Source organism: Tenrec ecaudatus, chromosome 1 (assembly GCF_050624435.1).
Source record: "Tenrec ecaudatus isolate mTenEca1 chromosome 1, mTenEca1.hap1, whole genome shotgun sequence".
In the NCBI taxonomy this organism is placed as follows: Eukaryota; Metazoa; Chordata; class Mammalia; order Afrosoricida; family Tenrecidae; genus Tenrec; species Tenrec ecaudatus.
In genome coordinates this window covers 89,722,663-89,735,609 of record NC_134530.1, presented here as the reverse complement: position 1 = coordinate 89,735,609, position 12,947 = coordinate 89,722,663, and the positions used below count along the sequence as shown (strand labels likewise).

Below are 12,947 nucleotides of genomic sequence, written 5' to 3'. Positions count from 1 at the left end.
GACCTCAAATGCGCTCCACTGGTGGCTCTTCTTCCCTGATGCTCCTTGGATTTCTCTCTCTCTCTCTCCTAGCTTTTGAGATAGCTCTCTTATGTGGCGGTGTGGTTTCTGTCTCTCAGCAGACCGTACCCCAACATGAGCTTGTTCATAGCCTCTAGTAAGGAGGAGACTCAAAATACATCCCATCTTAACCCGATTAGCATAAACGAGAACCCTGCACAACAGGATTATAACCACATATACAGACGCTATGATTTACAATACGTCACACAGAGCGTCTGGCTAGAAGGGTCTATTAATCTACCACATTTTCGTTAACAAGCTATGATTCTAGGTGGAGGAGATGCAGGTATTTGTTACACTACTCTTTCGGTTTGTTTTTCTATAGGCTTGAGATTTTCCAAAGAAAAAAATTATTAGTTGGGTAGAAATTAAGTTGGCTACAGAACTGATCACACTCATTTAACCTACCATAAAACACCAGACACAACCCCCTGCCTTCAAGTCATTTCCATCTCATAGCAACCAAATGCTTTCAAGTGGATTCTGACTTCCAACAGCCCTACAGGACAGAGGACTGCCCCATGGGTTCCCAAGACTGAAAATCTCTATAGGATTAGTTAGCCTCATCTTCCTCCAACTGAGCTAGTGGTTAGGAGGCCAATGCGTAACCAATAACCACCAGGGGTCCTAAATCAATTGTTTGTTTGACTCCTAGTAAGGTAACCATTCCCCTCCCCCTCCCCCTCCCCATATTTTATAGATGAGAAAAACTAAACCACTACCCAGGCTCCTGCAAACTTGGGGCAAGTTCAGGCGAGGAAAATCCAAACTATGCATTTGCCTCTCCATTAATTACCCAGGTTCTTTTGGATAAAAACCACTATCAGAGGCAAATACAGAGTGTGGATTTTCCTCACCTGAGCCTGCCCTGGGTGTGCAAGAGCCTGTTTCATGGTTTGTTGTTGATTTTTAAATAAAATATAGAAAAAGGCTTCCCTTACCAGGAGTCAGCTTAAAGAGTAGCAGACGCAACTGTAAGGTACTTTTCAAGTTGAATAACTGTTAAATAACTATTAGCGTGTGTTACAGTGGAGAGACACGGCCTTGGAAGCAGGTAAGTCTGTGAGACACGACTTATTTGCAGGCCCAATTCCTTCAGTGCCACACTCATTTGTCGTAAGCACAAAGTTATAAATAATTGAAAACACATTGTAAAATGCATCAATTCAGCCAAAATATCAGTAGTAATGTTTTCTGCATTTAATTTTTTTGCATTTACTTCTTACATATATCTCTATTCTTTAATCTTCTTGGCTAAAAGAAAAGAAAATATCCAAATCAAAAACTTCACCCAACACATACACACACACATATTCTCAGAGCTGTATTTTTAATAAGGATACTAATTCACTTCACAAGTATTTATTGTGTCTAGTGTGTTCCAGGCACTGTCTGGGCACCAGAGATAAGACACATTGAGAAAATGGACACCCCTGCCCTCATGGAGCCTATGTTAGATATTCTAGAAGGGGATGCAGAGTTCACTACTTATTACACTACTAATCTTAGAACTAATGTTTTTGGAGGGGGCTAGAGGTGGGGGTTGATATACATTTAAATAAATCAGAAAATCACTATCTTCTATCTTTCCATAAGGATATTTTATTGGAGGTTGATTTTTGCTTTCAAGGGAGAAGAAAATGGCCTCCAGACAGTCGGGGAGCTCCCTTTACTGGGAATGATTGACAGCTAGGCTAAACCTCGATGCCCTTTGAATCCTAACTCAAAGGCAGTAGACCGTGGACAAAGATCTCATACAGAGTAAAACTGTCTCATGGGTTCCATAGCAGTGATCTTTACAGAAGTCCACTGACACATCTTTCCTCCTTACAGCTGTTAGTGGGTTTGAGCTGTCAAATTTTTTCTATTAGACCTTCCAATTAGCATCCAGGTACCTAACCACCAGGTTACCAGGCCTTCTTCAATGAGAACTAACCCAACCAAACCAACTCATTGCCAGCAGGCGAATTTCAACTCACAGTTCTATCAGACAGATCAGAACTGCCTCATAAGGTTTCCAAGGCTGTGATCTTTACAAAGCAGCCCTGGTGGCGACATCAGGTAAAGATCTGCAGTCTCAGGAATCCTATTCGGGCTGCTATAAGCCCAAATCAACTCTACCGCAGTAGGTTTTGGTTTCAGTGGGTAATGTTTGCATCAGCAGACTGCCACATCTTTTCCTAAAGAGATAGTTAATGAGTTCAAACTTTTGACCTTTCAGTATGGGCATGTACCATCTCATTTAATCCTTACAACTCTAAAAGGCATGTATCATTCTTATCCCCATGTTACAGATTAAGAAATATAGAAAACAACAAAGATTCACACACACACACAAATAAAATACAAACTCACTGCCACAGGGGCTATTCTGACTCACAGCGACCCTATAGGACAGAATAGAACTGCCTCATGGGTTACCGACACTATAACTCTTTACAAGACTAGAAAGACTCATCTTTCTCCAGAGGAGCAGCTGATGGTTTTGAATTGCTCACCTTGGGGTTGGCAGTCCAATACATAACCACTGTAGGACCAGAGCTCCTTAAGATTCAAAAAGGCTAAATAATTCCTACAAGGTCATACTGTTAAAAATAACCAAATCAACCTAGAATTCAGCTAGCCTGACTCCAAAACCCACACTGTTAACCACTGCATGCACTGTTCCACTGTTTTTTGGGCACTGTTCTGCTTTACTATGCCTCAATTATACAAGATGTTTCTTCAAAGAAAAATCAAACTGTCATTTTCCCCTAATGCACATTCACCTTTTACTTATGTGCCAACTGATTGACGTTAGAATTTAATCACATCCAATGACGGTCAAATCCCAAATGAAAATGTAGACTATGGATTACTCAGTTGCCTATCCATGTATGAAGGGCCTTCAGAAAGTTCCTGGAAGAACAGAATAATGGAATTTGGCTGCAAACTTTTGTAGCTCTCTCGTATATGATTCACCTTTCAAAACATACACCACCGTCCTTCCAGATGTCTAGAAGGGGTTCCTACTAGGAAGAGGGGTGGAAGGGAATGCTGAAAAACGTACTGCAGGCATACCACTCCCAAAGTAATTCATCAAAGCAATGACCAAAAAGGGAAAGTAAGTGACTAAGAATTAACCTTGATTACTGCAGCCATATTCATAAACAAAGCAAGCACTCATCCCTCCAACCCCAACCAGTCCTTAGTCAATGCTCTCTCCGTGGACTGACAATCACCTGTGGTCACTGATACCACTCCCTTACCTTTCCCAGGGGCCTCATCATCAATTCCCACCTTCAGAGCATCTCTGGAACTCATCCAGTTACCTCCACATCCTCACCACCACTGTGTCCAAAATAACACCAATAAGACCCGCTGGTCTCCTTCAACACGCTCCCAAATGGGAGACTCACATACCCGCTTACATACTCCCATCCAAACTTATATATCCGCTATAATCAGTTCTTCCTTTGCATAACATGAGGCCCTTTATTGCTGCACTTAACATAGTAATTTTACATTTTTTGACAGACTACGTGATTAATGTTTGTCCCTTCCTCTGCATTCTAAGAGAATACAGAGTATATTTATTCACTACTATTCCACAGAAGCCTAGAAAAACATCTGCTTAATAAATGCTAAATGACTGGTGGCACAGTGGTTAAAGCACTCCATTGCGATTCAGAGCTCCCTCTTACTATGGTTCGTCATAACAAACAGGCACTGCTTTGTGACCCATACCATTATTATCATTGTATTATTTTACTAAACATGTTTTCATCTATCTGGAAGTCTTTCTTATACACAGAAAAGTTCCCCAAAACGCCAAACTTACTGGCATCAAGTCCACTGTGCTTCATAGCAACCCTAAAGGGCAGAGTAGAACTGCTTCTCTAGGTTTACAAGACTGTAAATCTTTACAGAAGCAGAAAGCATCATCTTTCCTCCCTGAGGGACCGGTGGTTTTAAACTGCTGACCTTGTGGTTAGCAACACAGCGTGTAACCCGGGGCTCCAAAGAAAGGCGTATTTTATACTGTATAGAAGGACAAACATTTAGCTAATGTTAGATAACTTTCCAACGCTGACATCGACACAATTGGGAATAAAATTATTTCCTAACCTGGAGACTACATAGAGCTGTAAAACGAAGTAGTCCCCTCTTAAGTTTAGCTAGCAAGAACCCCAGATGGGGAAATGATCAACACAAATCAGAAGCATCTTATATAAACTCAATAAACATTGAGTCGGGCTGAGTTCATCAATGAGGTTTCAGGAATTCACCAGTTATCACGTGAACTGGGGATTTTTACAATGATCGGTAAAATGTATTCTGACAGCCAACCTAAACAACCTTCATCTGTGGATGGGGGTGAGAGGAAGGAGAGCCAATAAACTCCAACAAAACTCACAACCACTGAGTTGATTCCAAATCATAGCGATCCTAAAGGGCAGGACAGAACTGCCGCCTTTGGGTTTCAGTCTGTAAATCTTTAAGGAAGCAAACAGATTCATCTCCGGGAGAGCAGCTGGTGGGGTACAACTGCGAGCTTGTGGTTAGCTGCTCAACGTGCAATCCACGATGCCACCAGGGCTCCGTCCCCTAAGAACCAAGGACAACGAAGTGAGTCAGTGTCCATGTCTAGACGGGAAAGTCTTAGGATGTTCATCCAGGCGTGCGTGTTACAGTCTGAAGCAAAAACAATGGCAAAATACAGGGGAGAGTTTTAGAAACAAAAGGAGTGAGAGCTGGGGGGATCGGTTTCCTACGTATTGAACCGGGAGGACAGGGCACTGGCACAGGGAGGGGGCCAGTGGATTCGGGAGTTCGAGGGACCGTCGGTCGTTTCTGGAATGTGGAGGAAATGCCGCACGCAGAGAGGCCGCAAGAAGAGTTAAGTTTGTTATCCCGGGAGCCCAGGTCCAGGCGAGGAAGAGTCCGAAAAGAAACGACACTGGAAAGGGTGCATGAGGGAGGTGCCAAAGCCATCAGAGAGCCCCGGGGGTGGGATGCAGGGTCTTCCACTGTGGGCTGGGCCCCAAGATCCCCAGTCATTCGGGGAGCAAAGACACGTCCCAACCTTCTCCTGGCCCCGCTAGCCTCAAGTCGTCCCCTCACCTAAACAGGAGCTCTGGAAAACGGTAACGATTGTGCAGGAGCCATCAACCCGGGCAAAGCTCCACCGCTGGCAGCGACCGCCACCGCAGTCGGTCTCCAGCTGACGCTCCACCTCCGCCCTCAGCGACTGACGCTCCCCGGCCGCCGTAGGGAGAGCCCGCCCCTTCCCTCCCAGCCGGCCCGCCACTTCCGGGGCGTTGGCCCCTCGCCATTGGTGGCCGCCATGGCAACGCCCGCCCCCTCGGCTCGCCCTGCCCACCACTTTCCCGCCCCCACACTGGTTCGCAACCTCGGCTCCTAGAACCACCGACGTGGCCAGTGCAGCGCTGAGGAGAAAGTATTCCATCATAAGTGATCATTCTGGGATAAACAAATCACATTCGCTCACTCCTTGCCGCCCAGTTGATTCCGATTCATTGGGCTCCTGCAGGACAGGGTAAAACTGCAGAGGGGCTAGTTATTTCGAACTGCCAACCTTGAGACTGTAGGCGGGGTCCAACTCATAACCCCCTGCAGCACCCGGGATCCCCTGACAAGCCACGTAAGGGCTGCCTTCAGTTCCTGGAAGGAGCCCTGGTGACGCAGTGGTTTAAGCGTTGCCCTGACATCCTCAAGGTGAGGGATTTTAAACCCAGCAGCCTACAGGCGTTTGGCGGGAGAAAGAGGAGGCAGTCCACTCTCCTAAAGATTCCGTGTCAGAAACCGCAAGGACCAGTTAATTCTCTGGCAGGGGGGTTTGGTTTGGTTCGGTTTGAAGAGCCTTTTGAACAATTGGACTTCAACTCCCTATATGCCATGCAACACGGCTCCCGTTCCTCTGGATGAGGAGCTACGGGATACAGTGTGCACTGCGCTCCTGAATACTTTCCCAAATCCCAGCCACAAAACCCTTGAGGGCCCACAAACGCAACTTCTAGTACTCTTTAAGCTTTCTTATGGAGTGCAAGGTCAACCTTTCTATCAACTCCAAATTTAGTAAAAGAACAAAAACAAATCTGTATACCCGCCTGTCTTTGGAGAAAGTATTCCAAACGGTGACCGTAGATAGACGCTAATTTAAATATCAAGAGATGTATGCTATTTTTCACATTCTGATAGTTTGCTAGGAATGAAAAACCAGTCGAGATTTTTATGAATTGGAACGTTTTGCCCTCACTTCAATAGAATGTTGAGATAAATGCAAGATACTAAATTATTGCACAACATAATTCTATGTCATTTTATAGTAGCACAAGATGTTATGGGGCAAGAAGGTCAGGCAGAATCCTGACTTGCATAGGAAATTTTAGTCAAAGTTAAAAGTGAAAAGTAGCTAACATTTTTTAGTATATAGTACAGAACTGTGAAACTACCTAGGGAAAACTTTCAGAAAGCAAGCTGAAGAGTTCAAAATTAAACTTACCCTGTATCCCCGAAAATAAGACAGTGTCTTATATTAATTTTTTCTCCCAAAGATGCGCTAGGTCTTATTTTCAGGGGATATCTTATTTTTCCATGAAGAAGAATACGGTACACATTTATTGTTGAACAACAAAAAAGGAAATTTATTACCTGTATATGGTACAGTAGTAGTTGTCATCACAAACCAGCATAACCAGACAAACTGTGAATCCTACAGTATCAAGAATTTCCTGTTAGTACCATTACTTCCATGTACAACAATCTATGGTACATTTATTCCCACATCTGTTTGCTCTAGCTGCACTGAGGCCAACAGTGAGCTGCACAGAGGCACTGCTGCTATGGTCCAGAGTCCAGAGTCACAGTAGCTTCCGGGAGCCGTATTATAGGGGAGGCCTTAGGTTTGGGAGGTCTTATTTTTGGGGGATGCCTTATATTTCAAAGAGAGCAAAACTGTAAGTAGGTCTTATTTGGGGGGAATGTCTTACTTTTGGGGAAACACGGTAGCATGTTTTTCAAATTATACTTTAAGGAGCCCTTGTGCCCTGCTGGTCTAGTGGTTAAGCATTGGGGCTGCCAGCTTCCTGGTCCGCAGTTCAAAACCACCTGCTCCAAGGGAGAATGACTGGGCTTTAACAGTTACAGTCTCAGAAACCCTCAAGTCAGCCATGACTCCATGGCGATAATGAGTGAGGTGGCAGAGTGGATGGGACATTGGGCTCCTAACCTTAAGGCTTTCTCTTTGGGTAAAGAGTTACAGTCACAGAAACTCACAGGAGTTGTTCTACTCTGTCATTATGAGTCTGAATCTATTGGGGTAGCAATGAGTTTGAGAGTTTAATGGTTGGAATTACCTTTTTCCTTATTCTAACAAACGTAACTGGAGCTGTTACTTTTCTGTTATAATAGGGGAAGGGCGGGGGGAGGGGAGGTGATGGCTCACAAATCACAAGACCAGAGTTCCAAGGTCACAAAGTAGACATTCTTTAGAATAAGCAAAGCAAATGGCTTCATCCCTGATTATGATAGTCTGTGTTTCCATATCCAGGAAGCTGTTAAGATATTTTTTAGGACAGATAACATACATTTAACAAGTCGTCTGGTGCCTCTATGATAATTTCCCTAAGGTCTTATGATGAAGATATTTTCCTTGTAGTAGCATGCATTAACAGATCATATGAAAAAAATATTTTCTGTGAATTTACAGCAAGATATTTAGCAGGTGGGGGGGGGGGGGAAATGAAGAGAAACCCTTTCATTTTACACCTCCTCACTGCATTCCCAGAGGGAAATTAGACTTTGTAACACAAACATGAATCAACTACCACGCAAACTGCTTTCCAACTCCAGCACGCTAAATTATGCAGCACTACCAAGCAAATATTTAAAATCTATGACCATGGAAAACAATCTACTGCATTCCATATGCATGCACCAAAACAATATGAAAATGTAGTGAGAGAAAAGGATTCCAGTGAAATGATTAAATGTAAATGTGGCTAACCTATAGTTATTAGCTTATCAGCTATTCTAAGCCAGTTGTAGTAAATAAATGCATAATTACCAGTTACTTATTGGTGATGTTATTAAGGATATTTTAGAATATATAATAAATAATTGATGCATGCATTTCTAGTATCAATGATGAATAATTGTGCAAATGAGCATAGAAAAGAGATTACAGAGTACAGAATTTATGTAATCAGCTTGTGTTTTTTAAGAGGTTCTTTGAGTTGGAGTACCTAGTCATTGTTCTCCAAATGTAGCTTTAACTTTTCCAATTCAGCCAATTGCCAGCCATACAAATTGAAATTGTGAAAAATGCAGTTTACAAAATAGTAAGAAATCTGGTAAAAGTTAACATTATTATTAGCATAGTAATAATCATTTATTTAAAGAATTAGTATGATTTCCCTGCTTTAAACCATTGCCACTTCCTAGATGATTTTATGATAGATGATGCACATAATTTCTTTTATTTTTTCTCTTTTTTAAAATCATTTTTAATCATTTTATTGGGGGTTCGTACAACTCTTATCACACTCCATGCATACATCCATTGTGTCAAGCACATTTGTACATTTGTTGCCTTCATCATGCTCAAAACATTTCCTTTTTACTTGAGCCCTTGATATCAGCTCCCATTTTTCTCTCCCTCCCTCATGAACGAACACTTGATAATTTATAACTTACTACTATTTTGTCATATCTTACACTGTCCGACATCTCCCTTCACACACTTTTCTGTTGTCCATCCCCCAGGGAGGAGGTTATATGTAGATCATTATAATCTGCTCCCTTTCTACCCCACCTTCCCTCTACCCTCCCAGTATCGCCACTCTCAGCACTGGTCCTGAAGGGATCATCCGCCCTGGATTCCCTGTGTTTCCAGTTCCTATCTGTACCAGTGTATATACTGTGGTCCAGCCGGATTTGTAGGGTAGAATTGGGATCATGATAGTGGGGGGGAGGAAGCATTTAATAACTAGAGGAAAGTTGTATGTTTCATCATTGCTACCCTGCACCCTGACTGGCTCGTCTCCTACCGGAGACCCTTCTGTAAGGAGGTGTCCAGTTGCCTACAGATGGGCTTTGGATCTCCACTCTGCACTCACGCTCATTTAGAAGGATATGATTTTTTGTTCTTTGATGCCTGATACCTGATCCCCACATGTGTTTATCGGCCAGGTTGGCACATTAAACTAACTACTTCAGTCTCATTGACTATAATTGTTAAAGAAACAACTTGTTAAAGAAACAAACTTTTTCCTATGTCATCACTGGGTAGGATCAAATTACCAATTTCTGGTGTGTATTACAGCTTAAATCCTGAGCATCCCTTTTGCAGAAGGCTTTGGATGACAGAAGGACTCAGCTCACCCTTCAGAGGAAGAAGGCTCTGAAAACCTATGCATAGATAACTTCAAAGTGTTTTCAAATACTGAAAACCTAAACAAAGGAAGCAGAACATTGTCAGAGATCCTGCCAGCGGATGGACCGCTCAGGATTGAGGGCTCCTGAAATGTGACTGAAGAGGAGATGATTTCTTAGAGGGGGGTTGGCCATGGTGAAGTGAGTCAGGTAAAACTTCTGAGAGTGGAGCCTTCCACATCTTCATTTGCCAATGGGGCACTACTCACGGTTAAGAGAAACAGCTACAAAAATCTTCTGATTGGAATTTGGAATGTATGAAGTACGGATTAGGGAAATTCGAAGTAGTAAAAAATGAGATGGAGTCGCTTTCCCAACTCCCAGGCAATCATGTCGACGGCCATGAACTTCGGGACCAAGAGCTTCCAGCCGCGGCCCCCGGACAAGGGCAGCTTCCCGCTGGACCATTTAGGCGAGTGCAAGCGCTTCCAGGAGAAGTTCATGAAGTGCCTCCGGGACAGTCACTTTGAAAGTGCCCGGTGCGGAAGCGAGTCCAAAGACTACTTAGAGTGCCGAATGGAGAGCTGATGGCCCCAGAGCCTCTGGAGAAGCTGGGCTTCGGAGACCTGATGGCTGAGGAACCAGCCACACAGGACAGATGTTGACAAGGTGGTGTGCACCATGCTACACCCTGCACAGCAGCCGTGAGGCCTGCCCCAGGGCACTCTCACCTGGGCTGCAGGTGACAAACTCACCACTTGATAGCTGTTCTTCCTCTTGAATATTGATATCCTAGGCATTAGTGAACAGAATGGCTGTTATTGGCCATTTGGAATCACAAAATCATGATTGACTTTGACTAGAATAACATGATCAAGATGACAATGTGGATGACAGTGAAAGCCCCAAACCTGCAAAGGCCTCTACTGAATTCCTTTCTGACTCTTGACTAGGGGTGTGAATAGTGTCGCCCTCAGGCAATTGTGGCTGTTAGGTCCCTTCGAGTCAGCTCCATCCTGTAGCAACCTGATGCACAACAGAAGGAAACACTGTGTGATCCTCCTGTTCCATCCTCACAATTGTTCCCATACCTGAGCCCATTGATGGAGCCACCGTGTCAATGCATCTCATTGAGGGTCCTTCCCTTTCTCATCACCCTTCATTATGTCCTTTACCAAGCATTATGTCCTTCTCCAAGGACTGGTCTCTCCTGACAACGTGCCCAAAGTATACAAGATGAAGTCTTCCCATCCTTGCCTCCAAGGAGCATTCTGGTCTTCTTCCAAAACAGATTCAATTTCTCTTTTTAGCAATCCATTGTACTTACAATATTTTTCACCAGCACCCCACCACAATTCAAATGCATTCTTTGATCTTCTCATCCTCATTCTCCGTCCAACTTTCACATGCTTTCGAGGCAATTAAAAATACCAAGTGCACCTGAATCCTCAAAGTAACACTTTTGCTTTTCAGTACTCTAAAGAGGTCCACAGTTTATTATGGTCCACACAGTGGAATGCCTTAACATAATCAATGAAACACAAGTAAACATTTTTCTGGTATTCTCTGCTTTAAGCCAAGATCCATCTGACATCAACAATGATATCCCTTGCTCCATGTCCTCTTCTGGACTGGGTCTTAATGTCGGGCAGATCCCTGTCAGGCAGAGTGTAATGAAAAGTAAATTACCTCCACTCCCCTCCCGTCAGCCCAAGGCAAAGCAGTCTCTTTAAGGGCTTGCCTGTGTGTGTCCTCGATGCAGATCACTGTACTAGGGGCCATGTAGTCTTGAGTCAAGTCCTGGTGGCTTGCTTAGAAGATCCCTAGACCTATCTCATAAACTGACATAATGTGTCCCAGTCGTAATCCTGTTCCCGATTCTATAGTCCCACAGGTAACTGATGCATTGATCTGCAACCAGTCATGAATTAGTGACCGTGTCCTTTGTTCTGTACTTTATTTACCTAGCTTCCTGACTGTAAATTCTTGGAGGTCATCAAGGACTCGTGTTAATGACCTCCCTCATCTGGATGATGTGCCTTTGTCTTGTCTTTGTTCCTTTTAAGACTTAATATTCTCCTAAAATTATATTTGATCTGATGTATCAGAATATTTCAAGCCAATATTTCAAGTCAACCTATTCATCTTTAGGGCACAGATGCATCTATACCTGGAGATTACTCTTGGTTAAAGGAATCTCTGCCTTGTTTTTTTCCCCCAGTCTCCAAATACTTTATTTTTTGGGTCAGTGTGTTTTGGAAGGAGACAGGACATCAATCCTACTGCTACCAACCCCAGAAGAAGAACTGAATGAACACAAAACAGGCACAGTGCCAAAGGGCCCACGGGGACGGGACTGCTTGGTCAGCGTCTTACTCCTAGATCCAGTCATAGCCACGAGACTTGTAGTCCACCAGTTCCTCCGGTTTAAGCCAGAGGCTGATTTCTTTCTCGGCGCTCTTGACTGAATCACTGCCATGAATGATGTTCCTGTCAACTTGAATCAGGAGTCCCTGTGGATGGTGCCTGCCTCAGAACCCGCTGGGTTGGTCTCTCCCAGAATCACCCAGCCCGTCTTCGCCACATTCAGCCCCTCCCAGACCATGGCCACTATTGGCCCTGAGTTCATGTACTTCACCAGCCCTGGGAAGAAAGGGCGGTCTTTCAGGTCAACGTAGTGCTGCTTCAGGTGTTCCTTGGAGGCCTGAACGAGCTTCATGCCCACCAGACGGAACCCCTTCTGCTCAAAGTGCTTGATGATGTCGCCCACCAGGCCGCGGTGCACGCCATCCGGCTTGATAGTGATGAAGATGCGCTCACTGTTGGCCATGGTGCGAGTCAGGTGGTGGGGAGTGGGCTGCTGGACCGCGGAGCTGGAGCAGAGACAGGACCTCTGGCTTGTTTTATGTTACTTTGTATGTTATCAGTAAATTGAGCTGTCTTTTTGGTATTGATTAGATATAGAATTTTAATATATAAATCACTACACTCAGAGTCTTGGTCCATGATCTGCACTGTTAGGTATACTCAATTCTTTATCCCTCCAGGACTCATGCTGGTACAGAGAAAACTGTACATATTGTCTAGTGAGAGCTTTACCATAAAGTTTTACAACCTAGGGAAAATATTCTATTTGAGATTGGGGTTTCTTTTTTACCTTAAAACATAGGTTAGTCATTGACACCAAAACATTCGTGCGACTCAGGATAACTGCTGGGAAATAAATAGTCATGATAAAAAAAAGTATATACAAAAACATGCAGCATAGCAGTATTAAATCAGTATTTTTGAAATATCTTAAATAGCTAGTAAAGGGAAATAGCTACACAAATTGTAACATGCAAATGAAATAACATGCAGCCATACACCCTCTAGTGAGGTGGAGACTCAGAATACACCCCACCTTAATACCGTCCATTAGTGTAGCAGAAAATTCTCTTCAAAACGGGGTTAAACCACTGGCATAGGGCCTAGAATGTTTAATGGATCACATGGGTGTTATGGATTTG

General features: G+C 43.7%; 1 protein-coding gene and 2 pseudogenes across 2 annotated transcripts in view; 1 reads left to right on the top strand and 2 right to left on the bottom strand.

Annotated features, from left to right (window-relative positions):
• ATG4C (autophagy related 4C cysteine peptidase) overlaps positions 1 to 5,314 on the bottom strand; it is an 86,042-nt gene extending 80,728 nt beyond the window's left edge. The window contains exon 1 of one of the 2 annotated variants that reach the window (XM_075557092.1): positions 5,167 to 5,314. The gene's annotated coding sequence lies outside the window, so the exon portion shown is untranslated. Of the gene's footprint in view, positions 1 to 4,459; positions 4,484 to 5,166 lie in introns of those variants that run through there. The other variant, XM_075557100.1, reaches the window with a different exon arrangement.
• A 4,494-nt stretch (positions 5,315 to 9,808) lies between these two features.
• On the top strand, positions 9,809 to 10,200 carry LOC142435957 (cytochrome c oxidase assembly protein COX19 pseudogene; annotated as a pseudogene).
• A 1,616-nt stretch (positions 10,201 to 11,816) lies between these two features.
• Positions 11,817 to 12,268, bottom strand: LOC142435949 (nucleoside diphosphate kinase B pseudogene; annotated as a pseudogene).
• Positions 12,269 to 12,947: the final 679 nt, after the last annotated feature.